We start from the raw sequence: 25,572 nt of genomic DNA on the forward strand, positions 1-25,572 counted from the left end.
GAGGAGGGTGTACTTTCAGGGGGGGGGGCTGTGGTAGTGGCATAGGAGAGGGGGGCTGGTGAGTGGTGTCAGGACTTGCAGGGTATACCTGGGGTAGTGGTGGAGGACAGGGGTGTGTGAGCAGGGAGACATACTGTCAGCAGGATGACTAGGGGTGTGGTGGAGGTTAGGGGGTGTGGTGGGAGGTGTCAGGACTTGTGGGGTCTGACTGGGGTAGTGGCAGCAGTGTTTGGGGGTGGTGGGGGGTGTCAGGATGTGAGGGGGCGGCCTGGGGGTAGTGTACACACTTTTCCCTTCCCAGGTGGGTATGTTCCTTCCTGAACTCCCCTTGGTATCTTGTTGCCTCTACTCTGTCTTCATCTCCTGTTCTGCTTATCTGCGGGTAGCTTATCAGTTTCCTTCCCTTCTCCTTGTTCCACTGTCTCTGTGGCTTATTTTGTGCTGCACACTTTGCCTTCTCGAAATCAGCTCGCTTCTGTTTCTTGGGTATTCTATTTGGTGTTAAGCAGCCCGCTCCAGCCTTGCCTCACTACAACGTCCGCTATTTGGAGGTCACCATTTGTTTGTATGTTGTGCAATCCATACAGGTGGCTTAGCAAGCACTGTAGCCAGGAGTCTATATGGCAAAAAAAAACAGACATTAAAGAAGACCTTCCTGTGGAATACATTATTTACCCATGGAATACCAACAAATATCAGCACCAACTCGGACTACAAGCATGGTTTTTTCAGCCGCAAGGCTTATTCCCTGACAGGGGCGTGCTCTCTGGGGTCCCTCTTGTCTGGAGCTCCCTCACCCAGTCAAGGTGGCCTCTGGGTGAGCACGTTGTTATCTCTTCAAGAGAAATTAGTATCGCAAGGGAGAATAACCCAAGAGATTCCACAGAAAGAAGAGAGAAGCCTCAGAAATCTCCACAGAAGGTCCAGGTGAGGAGGAGGATCAGAGGGAAGATACACAAAAGCTTGAGAGTTTGCAACACTCAACAGATTGCATGGCATCATTGGAAAAATATCAGGAACAGATAGCAGCTTTGCAAGGTCTAACCGTGGAAGTCCAATTTCTTCGAGCAGAGAATGTAGCCTTATGGCAGCAGATAGCAGTATGCAAAGACAGCAGAGGAGACCTGCCACCATTGACTTTCCCCTTTGGTAAATATGATGGAAACCCAAGACACCTCAAGAGTACTTGGACGCCTGCTTGGTCTACTTTACCTTTCGTCCAAAGGCTTACAAACTTGATCGGGCCAAGGTTGGATTCCTCATTTCTAATCTGGTAGGAAACGCTCTGGCTTCGGCCACCCCTCTGATCACCCGCACTGATCCAGCTATGAATGATTATGCCACATTTACACCCGCTGTTCAAGGCAAGTTTCGACATGCCAGAGGTTCAATACTCTTCCTAGGAAACTATGTTGGACATCAATCAAGGAACACAAGATGTTAGTCCTATGTTTCTGCCTTTCAAAGGCTATCTGTAGACACAGGATGGCCATATTCAGCCCAGCAGACCTTGTTTTGTTCAGGCGTGGACTCCACAAGGACATTAAAGACGAGTTAGTCAGAGTCGCAATGCTCACCACATTTCAAGACTTAGTAACATTATCCTTACAGATCGAGTTCCACCTGTCCAAGTCCCGAGAAGAGAGAAGAAGAGCCAAGCCCTACCTGCCACCGACAACCATTCCTCCTCTTCCACTGGATAGACCATCTGGAGAAGAGCCCATGCAGATCGGTATGGCACGAGGACCAATGACATCCGGAGAAAGCAAGAGACACAGAGAGCAAGGACCCTGTATGTACTGCGGTTCTTCGAAACATCTACTAAGAAACTGCCCCGAGGTTCCACCATGTCGGTTGGGAAATGCTTCACTCTGTTCCTATAGTGATCACTCAAAACCCTGTAACACCACTCAACAAGTTGAGGATAACAGACGTTTGGTGTTTCAGGTCAAACTGCAGGTTGATTCCTTACTCCCTCTGAAAGTTCTGGCCATGCTGGATTGCAGGCAGAGGTCAACTTTATCAACATCAAATGGGCAAGGGATCTCCACATTCCCCTGCATGAGAAGCAAAAACACATTCCTGTTGAAGGGGTAGATGGATTCCTGTTATCCTCAGGTCCCATTGTGCTGGAAACCGACCTCATAAAGGTATCTTTATTCTCTCATCAGGAGGCTGTGGTGTTTGATGACATCCGTGCAGCCCATTTTCCAGTGATACTAAGCATGCCTTGGCTGCACCTGCATATTCCTGACATAAACTGGACCGTAAACACTATTCAGTTCAATTCCCTCTACTGCAGTCAGCATTGCTTCTCTCAACCGGTTCCAGCTCTGCAAGAAAGATTGAATATCTTGTTATCCACTTCAGTAGTACAGTCTATTCCATTGCACTATCAGGAATTTTCAGAAGTCTTTGAGAATCAGCTTCCACGCTCTCTACCACCACACAGAACAGAGGACTGAGACATCAATTTGTTACCTGACGCTTCTGTGCCTTTCGGCCGCATGTATCCACTTTCTTTACCCAAAAGAATGGCTTTTAAGGAGTATCTGGAGGCAAATCTGCAAAACAGCCTTATCCGAGAATCGTGATCTTCGACTGGAGCATCTCTTTTTTTTATTTCAAAGAAGGACACACAAGAACTCCGCCCCCTGTATCGACTTCCGCAGCCTCAACCGTATCACAGTATGTGCCAGATACCTCATGCCTCTTATCAAAGATGTGTTGGAAGTGGTGCAAGGACCAATGATATTCACCAAACTGGACCTCAGGGGAGCCTACCACCTGTTACGGATAAAGAGCAGGGATGAATGGAAGACCGCCTTCCGGACATCGCTGGGACACTATGAATACCAGGTAATGCCATTTGGTCTAGTGAACACCCAGCAGTGTTGCAGCGGTTCATGGACAAGGTGTTTTCTGACATCCTGTATACCTTTGTAGTAGTCTCAACGACATACTCATATTCTCAACTTCTCTTCAAAAACACAGGAAACAGGTCTGGGAGTCCTTCGTTGTCTTCACCACCATGAATTGCTGGCCAAGCCTAAAAAATGCAGCTTTGAAGCACGTTCAGTCTCTTACCTTCATTTCATACTCTCCGTTGAAGGAGTCCAAATGGATTCCAAGAAGATCAAGACTCTATTGCACTGCAGGAACCCCTGAATGTCAAGGACATCCAAGGCTTCCTGGGTCTGGCCAATTTTTATAGGCGTTTCATTCCCCGATTCTCTGAGAGGGTTCTGCCCATCACCTCACTCTTGAAAAAAGGGGTCAAGTTTGAGTGGAACAAGGAAGAGGACATGGATTTTTGCACTATAAAAAATTACTTCACTGCAGCTCCCCTACTCACCCAACCTGACCAAAAACAACCCTTTATTGTGGAGACCGGTGCTTCTCACTATTCACAGCCAGAGAAAGTAACTATTCTTCATTTGTGAAGGAGCTCCTCGCTTTTTGTCAAGCTTGTGTAGAGTGGAGACATCTACTGCAAGGAGCAGCAGATCGTTTTCTGGTTTGCACAGACCACAGCAACATACGGATCCTCCAACAAATGGAATGCAAGAATTCCCGTCATGCCGGTTGGGCATACTATTTTTCTCAATTCGATTTTGATATTACATATCTTCCAGGCAGAGAGAGCACCTTGCAGTGCCTTGTCACGCAGCCTTGTAGCTAAGGCAGGATAAAATCAGAGCCATGAGAAGATATTGTCAGGCAAGAGGTTCCTAGCCACAGTCAACACATTTCTCAGAGACGTTAAGTTAGGTTCCACGAAAACGTCTACTACTTCTCCTTTGCAAGGGATTGATGGGCTATATTTCTGGAACTATGTTTATTCCTGCCTTTCTCTGAGCTCCAACCCCAGGTTATCTCCTGGTGTCACAATCTACCTACTGCGGGCCACAAAGGTCAGAAGGCAGCACTGGATTTGGTATCAAGGAATTTTCGGTGGCCGAACCTCGTCAAGGATATTAAGACATATGTGGCCACTTGTTCCATCTGTGCCGCCAACAAGCATGCTACCTCCAAACCAGTCGGACTACTCCAACAAGAAAACCTACCCCTTAAACTGTGAGACCATGTGTCTACTGACTTTATAGTGGAACTTCCTCCTTCAAAGGACTATACAGCTATTATGTCACGGTGGACACCTTCGGTAAGCTTGCCCATTTTTTTCTTCTCCATGGAATCCCTACTGCACCCGAGACGGCCACTGTCTTTCTCAGAGATATAGCCTGTCTACATGGCATTCCCAGCACGATAGTCTCTGATCGAGGTTCTCAATTTACCTCATCTTTCTGGTCGTCTCTATGCAAACAGCTTGGGATGCAAAGTGCTCACTCCTCCAGATACCACCCTCAGAGCAATGGCCAGACTGAGCGACTGAATTCCACCAACGAGCAATAGTTGCGTTGTTTCTGAAATCAAGAACAGGATGACTGGGCCGAGTAACTCCCTATGGCAGAATTTGCCTATAACAATACCAAGCACTCTGGGATAGGTATGAGCCTCTTCTTTGTACCTACAGGTATAATCCTCTGCATTTTCCCATCACGATATCAACATCCACCAAGAATCGACCAACTTTTGTCCAATCTCAAAGAGACCCAAAAGACTGCACTTCAGTCCATCCAGAATAGCAGGAAGAGCTTCACAATCCAGGCAGACAAGATGAGAAGTAAGAATCGCTTGTGGAATAGAGGAACTAAGGTTTGGCTTTTCATCGAATTCCTACCTAGGTGGGTTCACTCAGGAAAGTTCGCCCCCAGGTATCTCATATCTATTGCCATAAATTCTAAGGTTAATCCAGTTGCTTTCCGCCTTCGTTTACCACCCAGCTTGAGAAGAATCCACCCAGTGTTTCACTCCTCTCTACTCAAGGAATACTGCAACAACCCGAATGGGCACAAGATTCCCAGTAAGAATGGACACAACCTCCAGAACCAGAAGAATATGAAGTCTAAAGACTCATTGACTCCAGGTACAGAAAAGGAACTTTCCAAAATCTCGTGCATTGGAAGAGATACACTGAGAGGACCTGGGAAACAAGGAGTCACCTCCGGGCTCCTCAGTTTATCAGATTGTTTCATCAGCGAAACCCAGGAAAGCCTCGGGGTCGCCCGAGGAAATGGGGTCATACTGTCAGGCTCTGCCCATGGAAACGGTGGCAGCAATGGCGGTTCCTCTAGCGGCCGTCACGCTCCCTACGTTACACTAGACGCAGTCTAGCGTTGTCTTCCAAGATGGCCGGCGCCTGGTATTTCTTTCTACGCAGTAACAGCTCCGTGCATTGGAACCTCAGTTTTCCACTCCGGTAAGATGCTAGTTCATCTTTCTGTCCTTCCGGCGCATCCATTTCTTAGTTTCTTTGTTTTGCTCTGTACCTGCTTTCCCCTTCCCAGGCGGGTACATTCCTTCCTTGGCTCCCCTGGTATCCCGTTGCCTCTGACTCTATCTTCCTCTCCTCTTTCGCTTACCTCCGGGTAGCTTGTCATTTTCCTTCCCTTCTCCTTGTTCTGCTGCGTGGCTTATTTTGTGACGCAAACTTCTCCGTCTCGAAATTAACTGGCTTCTGTTTCCTGGGTATTCTAATTGGAGTTAAACAGCCCGCTCCATCCTTGCCTCACTACTCCAACTCCTGATATTGGAGGTCATCATTTGTTTGTCTATTGTGCAATCCATACAGGTGGCTTGGAAAGCACTGTAGCCAGGAGTCTATCTGCCAAAAGAACAGAGACATTAAAGAAGATCTTCCTGTGGAATACATTATTTACCCACGGAATACCAACACATCTCAGCACCAACTCAGACTACAAGCAGGGTTTTTTCAGCCGCAAGGCTTTTCCCCTGACATGGGCATGCTCCCAGGGGTCCCTCTTGTCTGAAGCTCAGTCAAGGTGGCCCCCGGGGGAGCACATCCTTATCTCTTTGAGAGAAAGAAGGAATTCAAGGGAGAAGAACCAAAGAAATCCTGCAGAAAGAAGAAGACAGAAGCCTCAGAAAGCGCCACAGAAGATCCAGGTGAGGAGGAGGATCAGGTGAAAGACACAGAAGCTTAAGAGTAGTACTTGTGGTCAGGGGTGTGTAAGGGGTTGGGTGTACTGTCAGGTTGGCTGACTGGGGTAGTGGTGGAGGCCGGGTGGTGTGGGGTCGGGGGGTGTACTGTCAAGGGCTGACTCGAGTACTGACAGAGGTGAGGGGGGCTGGTGGGTGGTGTCAGGACCTGAGAGGGCTGCCTGGGGTAGTGGCGGAGCTGAGGGGGCAGGTGGGTGGTGTCAGGACTTGATGGGGCTACCTGGGGGTAGTGTCAGAGGACACTGGAGTGTGAGGAGAGGGGTGTACTGTCAGGGGCCTGTCTGGGGTAGTGGTGGAGGTCAGGGATGTGAGGTGGGGGTGCACTGTCAATGGGCTGACTGGGGTTGTGTCAGTACCTGAGGGGGCTAACTGGGGTAGTGGTGGAGGTGAAGGGGCTGGTGTGTGGTGTAATAACTTGAGGGGGCTGCCTGGGGCTCGTGGCAGGGATCAGGCGGGGGTGTGGAGGGGGTGTACTGTCAGGGGGCTGACTGGGCTAGTGGAGGAGGGGAGTGGGGCCAGTAGGTGGTGTCAGGACTTGAGGGGGCTACCTGGGGGTAGTGTCAGAGGACACTGGAGTGTGAGGAGAGGGGTGTACTGTCAGGGGCCTGTCTGGGGTAGTGGTGGAGGTCAGGGATGTGAGGTGGGGGTGCACTGTCAATGGGCTGACTGGGGTTGTGTCAGTACCTGAGGGGGCTAACTGGGGTAGTGGTGGAGGTGAAGGGGCTGGTGTGTGGTGTAATAACTTGAGGGGGCTGCCTGGGGCTCGTGGCAGAGATCAGGCGGGGGTGTGGAGGGGGTGTACTGTCAGGGGGCTGACTGGGCTAGTGGAGGAGGGGAGTGGGGCCAGTAGGTGGTGTCAGGACTTGAGGGGTTTGCCTGAGGATAGTGGTGGAGGTCAGGGGGTGTACTTTCAAGGGGCTTCCTGGTCTAGTGGTGGAGGTGAGGGGGGCTGTGGGAGCTGTCAGGACTTGAGGGACAGCATGGGGGTAGTGGTGGTCAGGGGAGTGTGGGGAGAAGGGTGTCCTGTTAGTGGGCTGCCTGGTGTAGTGGTGGAGGCAAGGGGGTGCAGGGAGGGGGTATACTGTCAGGGGGCTGCCTGGAGTAGTGGCAGAGGTTAAAGGGGCTGGTGGGTGGAGTCAGGACTTGGGAGGACTGCCGGGGGTGCTGGAGGAGGTCAGGGGTGTGGGAAGGATGGTGTACAATTAAGGGGTTGACTGGGGTAGTGGCAAATGTGAGGGGGACTAGTGGGTCGTGTCAGGACTTGATGGGGCGGACTGAGGTAGTGGTGGGGGGAGGGGGCTGGTGAGTGGTGTCACGACTTAAGGGGCCTGCCTAGGGTAGTGGCAGAGGTGAGGGGTGTGTGGGGCAAAGGTAGACACGAAAGTAGGCACAAAGGTTGTTATTTGGCAATGGTTTTTGGTTGCGTGGGGGCGTTTCGTGGGTGTTCCATGCGCAACTCGGTTTTCTTTGCACATCGGGTTACTTTGCGCTTTGGGATCCATGAATACGCTGAACGCGCAAAGATACTTTTGCGCATAAGTAGGCACAAAGTTGTCTTACTCGCAAAGTACCTTGCAGGGTTTTTGCACTTTTTCTATGAATCTGGCCAACTGTGTTGCGTAACCTTGACTAGTACCACAGCCCTCTACCCCACACCTACCTCCTCATAGTCCCGTCGCCAAGGAGGAGAGGGTTGCCAGAGTACATGTGTTTTAATTTCCAGCACTGCATATGGTACACTGGCTACCCGTCACTTCAAGGATTTAGTTCAATGCCCTCTGCCTGACCCCTGGCCGGTGCACAAACAAGGACCTCTATTTCTACATGCCCTGACCTCATGCAAGGAATCTGAGGTCTGCATGCCTTTGCCCACTAACCCTTCTGAGATCTTCAAGGAGCAAAGAAAATGTGCAGGTACCATCCATTTAGAAAATAGCCATGTGGTGAAAGGCTGGACAGGGAAGTAGAACAATGTCACATAAGAAATGTATCCGTTTGACTTACAACTGGTGTACCCTATAGTGGCCTTGTACATAGCAGAACATTCATATAAAGGTTATTTTTCCCCAAAGAATATATCCTTACGTTTGCAAAACATATATTTGTATATTGTGTAGTGGACATATTGTTTGTGATAAACGTCTTGAAGCCTGTGCAACTTCTTTCACGGATGTAAAACGTATGTAAACACATAGTTAAGACATTTGCAAGTTCGTTGGAGGATTTTTCTGTCTCCCGTCCTCTTTTCCGCACCTTCTCTAATATTCCATTCCCTGGGTAGCTCGAATCAGAACACAATTCAGACATCGCCCCAACGGAACATTGCATCGTTACATGAAAGGTCTGCAACGTACTGGCACTTCTATGATATTTCAATTTAAACGGCGCCGCACTGCAGCAATGTCGCATCCCATTTACGCTCCGGGATTCGAGGGAGACGGGTTCATGGCATGAGGACATTGGTTGGGAAGCGCATTACCCGAGGCTCATAACCATCGCGGTAAGTAAAGCAATTGAGAGCGGACACACAGATCCGCACGTTGTGTAGCTACAATAAAGCGGAGGGATATATAATATTGCCGAGTGTCGCGAGAAAGGCGGCAGGGTCGGAGGAGAGCCGCCACCGCGCTGGGCTCCAGGCCTGAGTCAAGTGAGATTATTGTTGGCACCCCTGGCGACGCTGCTTTCACATTCACTTTCTCCGCGCTCATCGGGTGCTGCAGTTAAGTCAATTCCCTGGCGCTTTCGAGGCCAAGATTAGCCTCGTTTATATAGATCTTCTCCTTCCCTTTTATATTTTCACTCTGATGGTCACTTGCAAAGTCGCGGACATGGCCAGTGCAGGCCTCGCACTACAGGACAAAATATCTACCTGAGCAATTTCAGTAACACAAAAACAATAGATATGTGTATTATTTGTATCACCATTTGATTTATGGTTTGCAATGCAGAGTGTGTTTGCTGCATAGTCTGTCTTCTATTCTATTCGAATGTCTCTACAATTATTGACACAAATATTTTAAAATGATTGTATCAGTTTTATGTAGCACCAAGAAAATAGCACCGGCATTTTACATGTTTACACAAATAGCAGATATGCAATAGCATCACTTCTTCCCTAATACAATATGATATACAGCGATTTGCAATAACAGACTGATCCTAATTAGCACACCGCTGACATATTACAAATTAAGGACCTGCATATTTTGCAACCCATTATGACTTCAGACCTCTTAAAGTTGTCGATCTCCGAAAAAGTGAGTGCTCAAACGAGAGAAATGTAATTCCCAAAGACCGGTACTGGAAAGAACATGGCGTATTTTTGAGTTTGTCGGTATTACCTCTGGGCATACTGCCAAACTCATTTAACGCGAGTCATACAATTCCAGTTTCTGGTAGTATTCCAAGTCATGCTGATCCTTCTGTTATGCCCCATTTTGGAATTCTCGATCGCTCGATGGGGATCAGTAATTACTATATACAATAAGCACTGCATGTGGAGATGTTTTTTTGTAGCAGTAATACGTGTTTCTCAAAAGCTGGTAAACTAATGAGTTTCATAACTTAATCTCAGAGTTTACAGGCGTGGTGATACTTCTGGTATTCTAAAATACTGAGTATTTTACCACTACCGCCAGACTGCAAATCCGGCCCTAGGTCACCCAGGTAAGGGCAAGGACTCAAATGAATGGCTTTATAGGCCAGAAACCCAGCTCCAAAAAAGGTAATGACAAAGCCACTAAGGCTTTGCATGTTCTTCTTCTGCACGTCATTGCTGTTTTTGGACACTTTTGCTCAGATGCCGCTAGTTGTGAATGCTCTCTACATCTCTTCACTCACAGTAATGTCATTATCTTATGCACTTTGATGACCGGGAAAGATCTTCCCAATACTTCTGTGAATGGCTATCATTTTGCCCCCTACTATTCCCTTTGTCTGCCCCAAGTAGCCCCTCAATGCTCATCCCCTGCCCCCTTTCTTCTAGACCACTTCCCTTGTGGAGCCACGATGGAGATTTTGTAATGTAATGTGCACATTTAAGCACTTGCAATAAGATACATTACAAAAGTAAATACATGCGTCAAATGCAGTCTCAATGACCCCAATACAAGCAATGCCACAACTATAGCAGCACAGTAAAGGTCACAGAGTTACAATTGATTACACTCTTAAATTACTTTACTTAACAAAAAACAGGCACACAATTCAAACAAAAGAGTTGATTGAGTAAAACAAAAACTGTTCCGTCAAGTCGGTATTTGTGGCAATTGAAATTAAGATCCAACAAGTTAAAGTGCTGTTTAGTCAACAGCACGTTATATTCCAGAACTTCTAGGGCTTAATTTCTAAATGTTTAGAGTGGAGAAAAGTGACTTTGCACTGCAAAAGTATTCTCTGCACTGCGCTAAATGTGCCTAATTTACAAAATAGCACTAAGTCTGCGCTACTTAGTGCCCATTTAGCACAGTCCAAAGAGTACTTTTGCCGTGGAAAGTTAATTTGCTCTGCGCTAAACAGCTTGTAAATTATACCTCTTGCACCAAATGCTATTGGACTGGTCCGCAAACACCCAGGAGGTGTGTGAAGGGAGATGGGGGATCTTGTCAGAAAAGTGTACCCCCTAGATCAGGCTGGTAGGGCTGCCCTGGATGCACACATAAGAGGATTATGAAGGGAGATTGTGTACCATAATATGCATGTGCACCACCTGGAGTAGACTTGTAGTGTTCACCTGGGACAATTTCTTTGACTTTCTGCTTACTCTGGTTTGCCCGGATGGCCACCAGGAATCAACAGACAACCAGACTCAAAAAAAGATGTTTAGTAGGGTTTATTCAGGGATTTGGTACAATTTCAGGAGCAGAAAAATGGTTCCATCAAAGGTTATAAAAAGTGTCACTGTGTCCATAGGCAGATCCCGACCTGTGGTCAGTGCCCAATTAAAACTCTCTATCTCTTTGCGAACATGACTTCACCTATGCTCTTTCATTGTGGGGGTGCATTTAAGGCCCTAACAGAAATCCCCTTCAAATCAAAAACCGCATTTCGACATTGCCACGAAAAACGCCTGTGCTCTGCTTGCCAGGCACATATGTGGCACGCATTTCAACATTTGATCAGAAACGTCTGTGTTGTGTTCTCCCTGGCACCTGTGTGGCAAGCACTGAAAACTGCCACCCAAAGAATAGCTCTGAAATTGTTTTCTTGTCATTTGAATCATGTGAAAATGACCTGCAGTCAGAACGGCTCTACGTTTGCTGTTCTGTCATCTGAAAACCAAAGTTGCACCCTGCATTCAAGACGGCCTTACATTTATTTTTCCTTTCATTTGAAACACCACAAAATACATGCTGCAAGTCAAGATGGCCCTGTGTTTACTTTATTCTGAAAGAATCGCCAAAAAGCTAGGCAATATATATCAAATAGAGCCTTGCCTGACTGTCCCTTCAGATGAGGGGCAGGGATCGTACCTTACAACTGACACGGCTTGGTTTTCCTTTGATGTGAATCCCTGCGCGCGAAACACTGCAAATAAAATAAAACAGCATCTATTTTTCATACTGTGTCAGGATCAATGATACTCTGTGGAGGAAATCCTCCATGTCTATGGATCAACATTATATGCAAACCCACGCAAAAGGATGAATTGAAGGAGAACATCATTTACAAAACTACATTGGAAGCAGTAAATGAAAAGGAGGAAAAATGACATTTAAAACCCAACGTCAAATGACAGCTTTTGCTTGCATAATATTGTTCGTGGAAATGTTGTGGGTGGGGGCTGGCAAAGCCATCTATATTATGCTCTTCCATCCACAAGACTTCAATCAACTTGGCAGAGGTCCGGGACTACTAGTGAAACCAGTTTGGCTCCCAATTTCGCACCTAGAAGAGAACTAATTCTGCAAGGACACATGAGGGGCTGAGGGCATGATAATTACCAGTGCTACCAGACTAGCAGGCATTTCTGGAAGAAAAGACAAAAGATCCAAGTGGGGCCTGTGTTTGACTGAGAGGTGCGATTTCCTTCAGCACCCATTCCCAAGGTGTCCTTTGTTGCAAGCTGAGCCAGGAGAGGACACGTTGGCTGTGTTTGCCTTCCCACATGACCAATCCTATCTGTCTTTAGCCTGTGTATGTTAGCGTGTTCCTTTGAGAAATCTTTCAATAGTCGGTATAAGTCCTTAGTATTATTTTGAAATAAATCAAATTTCCCCCATTGAAATATACGTTCATTATTGTTGCCATTCGAAACCAACAAATTTGTCGAGTGTTTTTACTAAATATAGTCATTAAAAGACAGACTAAATAGAATTAGTCTCTGTGTAACAAAAATAAAATGTGTCTGTGTTCTGTGTGCATTACCCTTGAACTCTGATTGCATTTGTCCCATACAAAACCCCGAACTTGAGAACATTCCCTTCTAACAGAATCCCATCCTTTATGTGCCTCTGTTCCTGGTCATGAAATCCGATTTCCGATTTTGACAGTTCAGCCCTTCCCGTGGCTGCCTGTCATCCCAAGTCCTGTGTAGAAAAGTATCGCTATTCTACCGTGTGTGTCTTTTGCATTTGCCTTCATTCCCAAATGGATTTTCTCACCTGTATTCACGTTGCATTGGTGCCCTGCTAGTAGTCTCTAAGATTCCTCATCTGTTTAGTGTAGCAATACAAATTTCTGTCCTAACTATCCCACCACGGTTGCAAACTGCTGTGCGAGTCAAAAGCAAATCCGATTATGCTATTTTGCTCCTAAAAAAGGTTCTCATTTTATTTCCCGGCCTCCCATCTTGGGGTGGTGGGTTGAATTAAAAATCGGATTTTACCCTCTTCATTCTGACTCCTTGCCACTGCTTTCCATCCACAAATAATTAAGTTAGCAGAGGTTTGGGGTGAATATTGCAGGGAGAGTGCTTAATTCCAAATACCATCTGTTGCTTTAAAAACAATTTCTCTTTTGCTTGCTATTAAAGGTTTCTCTCTATTGTGTTAGGAGTTGCATTAACTGTATTGTGGGCATTTTTGCATTTGTATTGCAACCACATCAGTGGCTGCTGCCCAATTGTTTGATTTTGCTTGATTTTTCCTTTGACCATAAAATGTATAAATATCATATTGTTACACAACGGCCTGGTTCCTGGTCCTTTGGGACACAGGGTGTTTGTTCAGATGGGTGCGAGATGGGCTAGAGGCTGAATGGAAGGAGAGGGCACCTGAGACCCCCCTCCCTTATTCCTATGCTTCCTGGGTAGGCCCAGTCAAGGCTGCTTTGTGTCCAGGCCCCGGCCCCGGGGCACTCGTGCGGGAACAACTTTAGGAACCGTGAACTCTTTCGTACAGGACTATTCCTGGGTGCTGCGATACCCTCATATACACCCTTGCATAGCAAAATCAGGGGTGATTAAGACTCCATTTTGTAAACCAAAGACTCCATTTTGTAATAGTAAATGGCTTTTAAGATTTCACTCCAGCCTGCAGCCCTCCCTGTCGAGCACACACAGCAAGCAAGATTCTCCCCCCACCTCCTCCCCTCTGCCATCCACACAACTGCTTGGTTCCCATGAGAAGGCTGGTTGCGAGAATTCAACAAAATCCACACTGTATCACTCGTCTTCCGACTCCCTTCGCTGACTCGGATACAACCTAGGACAAGGGCCAGAGCAAGAACTATCTGTCTCTATAAACCTGCCCCGCACCCCATAGACCCTGACCATAAAAATGCAATCCCCATGCACTCTAGGGCAAAGTCAACAGTTGAAAAAGACCCTTAAACCAGTGAACCTATTTTTTCCTTGACATGGATAAAAGTAAGCTTGCTTTCTCATCTTGTGCAAAATTATACAAACCTGCTCAACCGGCCTATGAGTAAACAGTTTAAATACATATACGTGTGTAACTGGAAGTTCCTTAGCTAACCTGCTATCTTGAAAGCACAATATACGTCAACCTATAATTCTGAAATGCTCATAATACTAATTGCAATATTACAATGGTTAACGAAATATAGATCTGTACGTGCTCACACAATGCTACCTCATTCTTGACAAAGCTGAATGTAACTACATGTATAATGTCAGATAAGTATAATGCAGAAGTTAGTCGCTCCTAGCTGGTACTCTCATAGATCTTTAGCCACAACCTGCACATCTATGAATAAGTGAATCTCGAGTCAAAGAAATGTTTTATTACTTGGTTATTCATCGACAAATTCTCTATCTCTCTTTTGTATTAAAATTGCTTAATTGTTTAAAGATACAAGTATGTTCCGAGCCCTTGTGACTCAAATGTAAAACAGCCAGCACGTGTTAAAAAGTTGTATGTTATTGTATTCTGAAAGCCCTTGAGCCATTGTATAGTGTGGGACCAAACTGCAAAGGGGGCCTCAGCTAGCCCCAGTTCACCTTGGCGCCAACAGAGAGTTAGTAATGTTTGGACTTTCAGACCCTAAGACCCCTTCAATGAAGTGTATATTTATCATGATATGTACATTTTGTAACCCGGTCATCCTACCCATATATTCTGAAATTTCCCTTGTCGATGCTGAATGGACACCCCCGACCATACATTGACCCCTTAACCCCTAGCCCTTGCCTAGTGTTTTCTGAATACGTTTGGACAGGGAGTAATACCTTTGATAGGGGTGAATAATTCATGTCCAGTAATAAATAAGCCTGCTTTAGAACCATGTTTTCACAAGTGTTAAGATACAGGCCGTGCCGCCGGACGAACAGGTCAGAGTTCTGAATGGATGAGAATGTGTGGCCACAAGGGCAAAATGTTGCGCAAAGATAGGATGTCAAAGAATCAACACGGCATGCCAGGCTGATGACCCCAGCTGAACGTTAGACCCCAAGCACCATGTCATCTCGTCACGTGCCCGTGGACCAGTCCGCCATTGCCGACCCTACAGCACCTATAGGTGCCTACTCTTAGTGTCCAATCCCAATTGACTCTATGCCCTTAGGCCACCACTCCCTTGGATGACAAAACCTGTATAAAAATGAGTTGTAACATGTTTCCTGCAGAGCGCTCTCAGCGTGAGCAAAATAGATTCTGTTTGCCCTAATTTTAGATAAAGCCTTTAACCGCACTCTCACTTGGTCTTGGTCTTATTCCCTCCTGTGATGTACCTTTATTGACTCTGTTGGGTGATTTGTCAGCAGTATTGGGGGTCTCCCACTTTCAAGGCCTACTCAAATGAAGAACCCAGGGTTAATTAAAGATAGAAAGCGTTTTTATTGTGCGCCACATTCAGTGTCCATGGAAGAAGTCCCCGGCTGGATTGTGACGTGTTATAAAATGGTGACATCATGTTGGGTTGTTGGTCTTCTGGTGATCCTGGCCTCTCTTCTGAACTTCCATCAGCTTTATTTGTTTCTGGATACCAAGTCTCATTAACCTTTATCTAATTCAGTCCTTCCTTGGCACTTTGACTCAGATTATTCTTCCTCCCAATTCCAATTCCTACCAGACCAAAAATGACACTCCCGAATCTCCTTTCAATATCTATTTGCTTCTAAAAGAACATTTCAGCTGACTGAATTGTTCCCTCTTACAGTCCTTCCCAGCCCGGCCTCCCAAATTATAAGTTCTTCCTAAGTGGATTTGGAATTCTGGACTGCCCACTACTCTACTCTGTATCTGCAACCGACACGCTGTGGTATTTTCCAGTGTCTTTCACCCAGCTGCATAGGTGCATGAATTCACTTCTCATGGAGACCTCTTTCTTACCACTCACCCAAACTACTTCCCTCTCTCTGTACTGACATTGTGCCTCTATGGCTGAATCATAGTCCTTTGTTTGCTCCTCTTTCTCCCTCCTGGGGCTTGTGGAACCTGACCTATGCTCCAGCAACTCAGGTTCCTCTATGGCCTTCGTCTACGTCTGGCCTCCTGGCTTGTGAAGTTGCATAACCAGTTAGTCATCACCTGTGCAACCTCTTTTTTCCACCTTCTTTCAGGAGTCCTGACACCTCTTTCTTACACATGTCAACCTCCTGGTTATAGTCATTACTGGACTCCTCAAACTCCTGTAACTCCATCTACAAATCTTTACCAACTTCCTCTTAAACATTTTCAAAAACCTCCTTTTTGCTCTTCTCCACAACCTCCTTGGTGTCTCCTCTAACCCTCAACCATACCAGTTTCTTTCTCATCATCTTTGGTTTTTCTTCCAACTACCTTCTGTTTCCATAGCATTTTCACCACAAAATCTTTATCACACTCTTCATTATCTCTCATTTCCCTCAATCACTGCTTGACTCCTACTTCATCCTCCTCCTTAGCTTCTGACTCCCATTCGCTTCTCTGAGCCTCACCTTCCTCTTGCATACACGGTATCTCTTTAGTAATGTTATTCTTCACCTCCTAACTCTCTTCCATAAATTCTTCAATGTCTTCTCCAACTACCACCTTAGTACTCTCTGCCTCCTTCTTTTTGGTCGCTCTTCCTATAAACTCCTTGTCAAATTGGTAACAAATTGCACTAACCTGGGCAGACTGCGACCCGGAATGGAGACAACTGGCGGATGTCGTGGAAATGGATGAATCCCCCGTGGGAGTCCTGCTTCCCAGCTCCCTTAATGATAAACCAGTTAGGAGGAGAGCAGGATCCCCAGGACAACCCTCCTGGGGGAAAAACCCTGAGCCGCTGCAACTCTTCGGAATGGGAGGTGGAAGTCTGGACGGATCCTCTATGCGCGCTGGACAACGAAGAGGGTCGGAGACCTTTCCAAGGAAACAAGATAGAACATGTAAGTTCCAGGAAGACTGGTAGCGAGAAATAAGTGAGAGTGGGAAGTGGGAAACCACGTACAAGGGATTAAGGAGGGTGTCCTCTAAGGAAAGAGACTGCTCTCGGAAGTGTCCGAGGGCTTGACAAGCCGGTCCTTTTCCGGGGATGTGGTGGCGCTTGCAAACAGAGAATAGAAAGTAAGCTTTATAATGCCGGGGAGAGAAATCTACTGAAGGGAGATGAGTCTGATTGTACTCACTAACACGGGCGGCCAACCCGCCAGAAAACCCACAAATCCCACCAAATATGGCCAGCAGCTGAGTCTAAGCAAGGGAATAGAAATCAGAACAGAAATAAGGAATAAGGAGAAACTCTGAGTCAGTAGAGGAAAGGAGTGTGAGTCTTAGAAGCGAATTTATGGAGAGTCCACAAAGGCAGTAGCGACGCATATACAGACAGCACTTCCTTCCTTATCAGGAGTCACGTGACCCGGCGTGAGTGCGTCAGAGGTACGTGAAACAACTAGACCGTTGTTGTCTCTAGGAAAGGTCGCCGTTATGGGAGCCTGCATTATCACGTTATGTGCCGTTCTCCCTTTTCTACTGCTTTGCCACCATGACCAACGTTGATAATGTGTAACACTCCTTGAGACTTGTCTCTTCTACCACCATGATCGAGTCCTCTATAACCTCACTGTGACACTCCACCTCCATGGCCTTTTTCTATCACCCTAACCAGTCCTCTTCCTCCTCTGTACTCTCCTGCATCTCTTCTCCAACCACTTTTTCCAACAAACAGTCTACCATCTCGCGTAACAGCACATCTTTATTCTCGTCCTTTACATCTTTATCACCAATCCCCTGACACTCCTTCACAATCCCCTTGCATTCTATTGTCATCTATCCTTGCTCTTTTCCACCTACTCCAATGGAAGTTCAACCTCCACCTCCTTACTCCAATCCTTATCAGGGCTCTCCGTTTTTGGCCTTCCTGTTATACCTCACTTGCCTCCTCCTCAAAACCCCATCCAGCTCATCCCACACACCTTACTCCAGCTCTCTCCAAATTCTCTCTTCATTCCCCTGCTCCAGCCACAGTTCACCTTTCCCATAATGCCTACACTGACTGAATGAGGTCTTGTATTATCTTAGGTCCATGACTCAGCCTCGCAGGCTCTCTTTGGGCAAAGGGGACTCAGGCGTGCAGAGTTGGTATAAAATGCTTTGGAGTTGTAGTTCTCTAAACTTGGGTGGGCCTCCCTTGTCTGTTGAACTGTTGCTTCAGGAACTACCTCTGCCATCTTGGAGTTTGTAATGCCTTCTTCCTGTTTAGGTTGCTGGTATAGAGGTTGTCTACCAGGTCCCTTCCCTGATGGTGGCTTCCAGTTTTGAAGTCGTATTTGGGGATGGATGCCTGCCTCCTGCATTCCTTGCACTAGCTCATTTCCCTCTTTTTTCATGTTTAAGATCAGTTTCTGCACCTGCATTAGGGGAGCTGAGTAAAAAGAAGCTACTGGCTCCGCGATACAACAGCTCTGTAATTCTCTTAAAAGGGCCCACCTACTTGTCCTGTTAGTTCAATGGGGGCACAATTGAGGTTTTGATTTACATACTAGTTCATCTGGGGTGGTTGTAATCATTCAGATGGTAAGTGAGAGAAGATCACATCCCAAACGTAGTCTCGAAAGGGACCATCTCAAGTGTGGGTGTCCTGTGTCTATGACCAACATGGTCACTAGTCAATGGACTTCAACACAGGTTGAACTCTGCTCTGGGCCTAGTCTCTCCTTTATGACAGGGAACAATGTCAGTTCCTTTCCAAGAATAAATGTGCCTCAACCGTCATGGCTTTCAAACAATTGCTTGTAAAGTTTTACAAATAGGGCGAGTAGAGAGTTTAAGCACCTATGGTTCTTAGTTTCTTCTATAACATTAAACATCTAATTTTTCTCTTCATCTATATGATACAACGTCAGCTTTTACCATTCTCGGTCTATCCATCTTCCAAGATCTTTCTACCTGAAAATAAATTAATTCTCCTATATTTTGCAGCATAGAGGAGAAGTTTTGAATAATATCTTACTTTCATAATGTGACACAGGTAGAAATCATATTGGTCAATTAACAGAAGGATTCTATTTTTGTGACGTTGGTTTAACAATTAGCAAGGTCAGAACATTCCTGTCTGGAAAGAGAGAACCTTTTGCTCTGATAATGTGTGGCCATACTACTCCCATATATCTTCCAAGACTATTATAAAACATCCACTGTCATACTTCTAAAGTAACCAGCTACTGACCCCAACATCCCCTCATTCTACTCTCTCCTTCCCTGACCCTCTAAAATCCTTGAGAGAGTTGTGTTCAACCAGACAATGAACTACCTCGAGTTACAGTCACTTGTTGCCCCCTCCAATCTGCATTCTGGTCCAAACAGTCTACCGAGGAAGCTCTCATCCACGTGGCCAATTATCCTATCACTGTGTGCGACTCTCACCTCTCCTCATTTCTCATTCTCATTGTTCTAGACCTTTCAGCACATTTGACTCTGTGGTTCACCCTTCCCTCCTTAAAACTATTGATCTTCTTGGCTTCAAGGACACCTTACTCAACACAGTGTTCTCCTATCTCTCATATTGCTCTTTCTCCATCTCTTGAGACTCTACTTCCCATAGGTGACTTTCAAAGACCAGTCCTGGGCCCACTTCTCCTCACCCTATATACCTCCTCTCATGGCAACACATTTCCTCTTTAAGTTGTACCTATTCACTAACGATAATCAGATTGTCTTCTTCTAGCCCTCCTTTACCCTTGTCATTTCCGAAAGTATTACCATCTGTCTAACTGATTTACACCACTGGATAGCTCTACACTCCTTCATGCTAAACTCGTCAAAGACAGAAGTAAGCTTTTTCCATGCCTTTCATGCCAACCCACTCTTCGTTCTACCATCTCGTTTCTTCCTGGACTTCTCACCCCTAGCCCATGGCTAGCAAATTTGGGGTTCTCTTTGACAGTGACCTGAATCTCTACCAGTTCATCAAAGCCATTGCTGCTGCAGCCAGATTCAACCGCCTAAGCATCAAAAAAATCTGCCTACACAACACACAACTAAAACGCGTATCCATACTCTTGTGATCAGCAAAGAGGACATCCACATGAGCCTGCTCTGCTTCCAGGTCCAATCCTCTCTCTGTAACACATTTTAAACCTACACCGATTCTGCCCTACCTCTGACTATCATCATCTCTCTGGATGGATGTCCACGAAAAGGCCACCCGCTTAAAATTCCTGCATCTCATCTATACATCTATCCATGTTCCTGCCCACAACTGCCTCTCTGAATGCATCTCACTGCACTCTTCTCCTTGATCTCTTCAATCCTTTACTCTTCACAACCTATCAATCCCCACACCTTCTTGTGCCTCCACCCACTTTCATTCCTTTTCCTTACTGTCCCACTTCATTGAACTGATCAGCCATTAAATTCACCTCTTCAGTAGATCCCTTTAGAACAATTACCAACTCCATCTTATAGAAATTGAAGGGGTATGCATAGCCTCTGAAACCTCCCATCCAAATTGACCATCAAACCCATCTCTCCTGCATTCTGCCCCCCGTTTGCTATATGTAGTTTGTAAATATGTAAACAGTGACCTTAAACTCCCAATATTAAATTGTGATATTTTCCCTGGTTTAAGTTCTTATTCTTACACTTAGACCACCCGACAAATGTCATTCGATAAAACAATGTTCTTATATAAAGGCACCATTTCCTGGGACTGATTCTTTTCTCTGTTATTGCCTACTTTGTAATTCATTTCTGCTCACAATTAAATACATACAAAATTATAGTACATTTAGAGGCACTGCATATCTGCTGGCATGGACACCTCACACCTGCAAAGGGGGTTATATAATTCTGTCTGCATTTGGTGCAAGTGGCAGTGAGTATAGCAAAGGGTATCTGTGTTTGAGATTGATGAAAACTCACTGTGGATCAAAATAGACTAAATCACTCAGTATTTCCACCTGAAACTATTTCCTAACATTTAGAAATATGGTAAGTGAGAATCTAGTGGCTATAATAATGCACTCAAAGCTCAGCTGTATTTATGTTTCAATCAGTGTTGTCTTAATAAATATGTTTGTAAAATATGTCTTAATTCTACCATTTAGAAATTGTTCTCTCCTTTATTTTCTCAAATAATGTTTCAGACATGCGCGGATGGGGTGGAGGGGTTTGGGGTGATTGATCCCTTACACTCCTGGAAATTCTTCTAGAGTTACGTCTATCATATAATATCTAAGGATGTAAATAAACCTGTATCCAGAATAAAGTTGCCCTACTTTACAATTCTTTGAAGGTGACCTACACTTTAAACACCATGTCCAGACAGTATGGAACTAACTCCAAAGGCTAAATATTAGCATCTTTCTGTACTTTTACATATTTGTGTATCTCCAAAGTACTTACCAATATGGCCTTTGACCTCTAATTATGTATAAATATGAGGTCAATGGCATAATGAATACGATCTCGTATGTTAGATGTATTACAAACAGCACTCTTTTGGTTCCATGAAATGTCTTAAAAACAACACAAAGCAATATTGTTTATCAGAACTTTCATTTGGTCATTGAGAGAAAGCCAATCAACAAGGCTGTGCAGGCGGCAAAAAACACATTTCATTTAGTAAAACATTTTTGGAATCAACTTAAAATACTTTCATCTGTCTTTTGATTAAAATCACGTTTCTTAATATGTAATACAGCCTGTTCTAGATCTTTTGTCAAAATGCTTCTAGTTTGTCAAGAAAATAGACCAAGCTATTTGGAAAACCTGCAATATTTTGGAGCCCAGAATGCACTAGCCTGTTACTTGCTTGGCTTACTACTTGGCATTCCATCCTGAATTTGTGCCTGTTTTTTGTACAGATCAAACAGGGATATTAACAGCCATTTTTGTTCATCATCTTTTCATACCTCCACCACATGAAATTATCTGGTTTGCTGAATGCTGCCTTGCTCTCATTGAAACAACATTAGACAAAGGGACTTGTTTGTTGGGGACATTAACCATCTAACAGTGCAGGCATCAAACAGTATTTCACAATGGTGGCTAGTCAAACACAATACGCAAATAGTAACATTGTGAATGCCTTATGTGAAGAAGCATCCTCTTCCTGTGGTTGGTTTGTGTTGTGATGTGTTCCGTTGTGTTGTGGTGAGATCTGGAAGGAAGCGAGATGTGTTATATAGTGCTTGGGATGAATGCAGAATCTGGTGATGCAAGTGAGAATGTTGAGTGTGACTGAGAGAATGTTTATGTGTGAGTAACCGAATGTGTGCTGAGAAAGTTCTAGAGGCAGGCAGGCGAAGAGCCCCTGCCTAGGTGATGGGAGCCAGTGCTTATCTCTGAGTATCTCTGTATCATCTTGATGTAACTGGCTGAAGATGCAATAAAGGATTTATGCTGGAACATTACCTTTGTGCCCTAGGATCATACATTATTTCAGTTTGCAATGCCAACTGTGGCTTATGTCCTAGAGGACATAACGTAAATAATGACACATCCATGAATAAACCTATTAAAAAAAGATTATCAGGTGTATTTCAGTTCTCAAAAGCACTGGACGGCCACTTTTCACTGGCTCAATCTCTGGCGCTCACACAAGGTCGGCATCTAATGTGTTAAATACTTTACTGTATAGAGGAGAAGTCTCCAAAAGGTGTATCATGACAAACTCATTACTTGCATTCTGACAGTGAGTAGCTCCAGGGCTACCATAATAAGCGTTGCCTTTCAATGTCCCAGAGAAAATTGATAATTTACAATTTAAAGTAAAAACTAGAACAGCTTTATATTTAACCACATGGAGTCCAATTCATCTGATTATTATTAAAATATTTCAGGTGGTTTGTTGGTACTGGCAGGAACAAGTTCCTGTCTCCCAATGTTCCAGTAAGGACTGGGATACCTTGTCTTCTCACAATAACAGCAATAGCAGGATCCTCTAACCCGATGTCATTTCTGAACATTCCTTTTATGACTTCTGATTCATTCCCACTGACTCTAATGACCCCGGAACTAGGAGATACAAATGTAGGCATTTTAAAGCCCACAAGGTGCTAGAAAGCCTCATCTTCTCACAGAATTGCAACACCCAGATACCATCATTTAACTCTGCCTTAATCTCCTTTATCTTCCAATTTATATTAATTTACCCACCCCCTGCCTCATACCACTGATAGGTTTCTGGTGGATCTGGCGATCATTAAATTCACCACCTTTCTAAGGCATCCTCTGCAAGTTGTTCATCAAAGAAGGGCAAAAAGCAGACATGGACAATCCCTATGTGTCCATGTTTAGACCAGAAGGACAAAGGAACCAGAAAGGGTCAAGGGCGCAGGGTGTTCAACTCCCGCTGCATCTCTCCCTTCATTTTCCTGCCTGCTGTTGCTGTGCTCACTGCACGTTTGCAATGGTTCCTGGGATGTAAAAGGACCCATTATCACCCACAGGGTGAAGGCCGCAGGTCAGAGGCGTGGGGTGTTGAGCTCCCATAGGGGCTTTCTTATCATTTTCCTGCCTGCAGTTGCTGTGCTGACTGCACTTTTTCCACGGTCCCTAGGACATAAAAGGACCTATAACCAAACACAGGGTGAAGCCTGTGGTCAAGAGCATGGGGTGTTGAGCTCCCGCAGGGGGTTTTAAGTGACCAAAGGGGGTCGTCTGTCTGTCTGCCATAGCCCTCCGTTAACGGTCAGAGGTTGCTGATTACCTGCTGACCCACTGGGACAAGGTGAGGTGCTTGATAAGGGGGTCCATTATGAACTGTAATTACTGCCTCCAGTTGTTGCCCTGGTCATATTCCTTCATTTCCATCTTTTGCTTGCACTGTCATGCTGATGGCAACTCCTGTCATGCAGGTTGTCGTTCCCTTGCCCTCATTACTAAGAAGATACCCTGCATCTTGTAAAAAGAAGAAACCTTTGATCGTAAAATGAAGTCAGCAGGATCTGCCCATTTCAGCCTCTGACCAAGGTGTCCCCAAGGTGGGGGTTTGCAGCATGATCACAGGTGATGCCCAGAACCTAATTAATGAAATGAACCATGTGCTATGATATGATATGATAGGTTATTTATAACGTGCTTAATACCCAGAGGTTTCTAAGCGCGGACCCAGGGATCGACCCTGTGGTGCTTCATGCTGTCTTTTTTCCAAGGCGAGCATGTTGCCCTGAGCTATCCTCCTGAGTCTGGACTGTGATAATGATCTTTTAGAGGTTCCTGAATTAAAAACCACCACATCTATTGTTGCAACTGCCCCCCCAAACCCTCTACCCTTGCACCCATGTATGTGTCCCTGAAGGGCTACCATGACACTTGTACATATGAGCCTGCTATTGCAGTCCCCATATAAAACTGAAGGGTACTCCATGCTCTTAACTTCTACTCATGATTCATTCAGCATTGAAACATGCATAAGACTTAATCTATTATTCATAATGTACATGATATATTTAGTGGTTATGATGCAACAGATGGACCGCAAGTCACATAACAACTTTAATTTAATTATTAAAGAAGGTATACATACGGAATAGATTCTTATAAGATCAAAACTGACAAGTGTACGAAACATAAAATCACAAGTATATGACACAATTGAACTAAATTGGTACAGAAAGGAATATGTGAATAACAATGCAACAGAAACAAACATGTAAATCCAAAATCCAAAATACACAAACGTGGTCAAGGAAACAAAAAATATTTTATCATAAACCAAGTACAAGGAGGTGTGGTCAGTCCTGCACAAAGTCTGACTGGCCCTGACTGGAATAGATACAGTTACGCCATCCGCCATTGCAGTAACCTAAATTAACAATTGGTTCAAACTAGACATGGACAGCAGAATTGGTATTTCGGTGGAGTATACAGTCGGAGACCGCCTTCGTCAGAACATAATGTCGCTTATCAGCCCTTAAAGGAACAAACAAAACACTTGCTAAATGTCAGGGAGACAGAGAATACCCAAACCATCTCCAGGCACAAACCCAGAGGCAACCAAGTTTGCTACTTTCCCAAACAGCATATCAAGCTCTTTGGAAAGAGGATTACAAGGGAGGAGGTTTTCCCCACTGTAAGGAACTCATGGTGACCACAGTAAAGACACACATAAGTGATCACAGTTCATACCTCTGGGGAAGGGAAATGGCTGTCAGGCGTGTGTGATTCTGATGAATTGCCTGACTTTGCCTGACCCTTGTATAGGGACTTGTCAGGTAAATGGATCTGGTGTTAGCCCGTTCCCTGGTGTGTCGTGCGAAAGTGTTAGTGTCGGAAAAGGGGAGGGGAGCAGTGGTTTTGAATGTCCTACATGGCAGGATGGGGAAAAGGTGTTGTAAGAAGGGGGATACTGCATATCACCCGTCGGTGTCACACTCCCACTCTCCGAGGACCCCCTTCCAGGCGACCCCCCCCCAGTGTTCCGGGCCAACAAACGGGATCCAATAGCGATGGGCGTGTCCTGGCCACCTGGATGACAGATCCCCCCACCCCCGGTTTAGCCAGGGAGACACCGTCAGGTTTCTCACATATCCTTCCCCTATGAGAGGTGGATATACCTGTTCTTCATATTCCAGTGATTGGTTTTATTAGGTAGAGGTAGAGTGGTTTTATCACATTTTTGATAATAACCTACAAACTGTGTTTCAAGAGTTGTGTTGGATTTTGTTCTGAGATTTCC

The sequence above is a fragment of the Ambystoma mexicanum genome, chromosome 5p, assembly GCF_040938575.1.
Source record: "Ambystoma mexicanum isolate Mex_15411 chromosome 5p, UKY_AmexF1_1, whole genome shotgun sequence".
Classification (NCBI taxonomy): Eukaryota; Metazoa; Chordata; class Amphibia; order Caudata; family Ambystomatidae; genus Ambystoma; species Ambystoma mexicanum.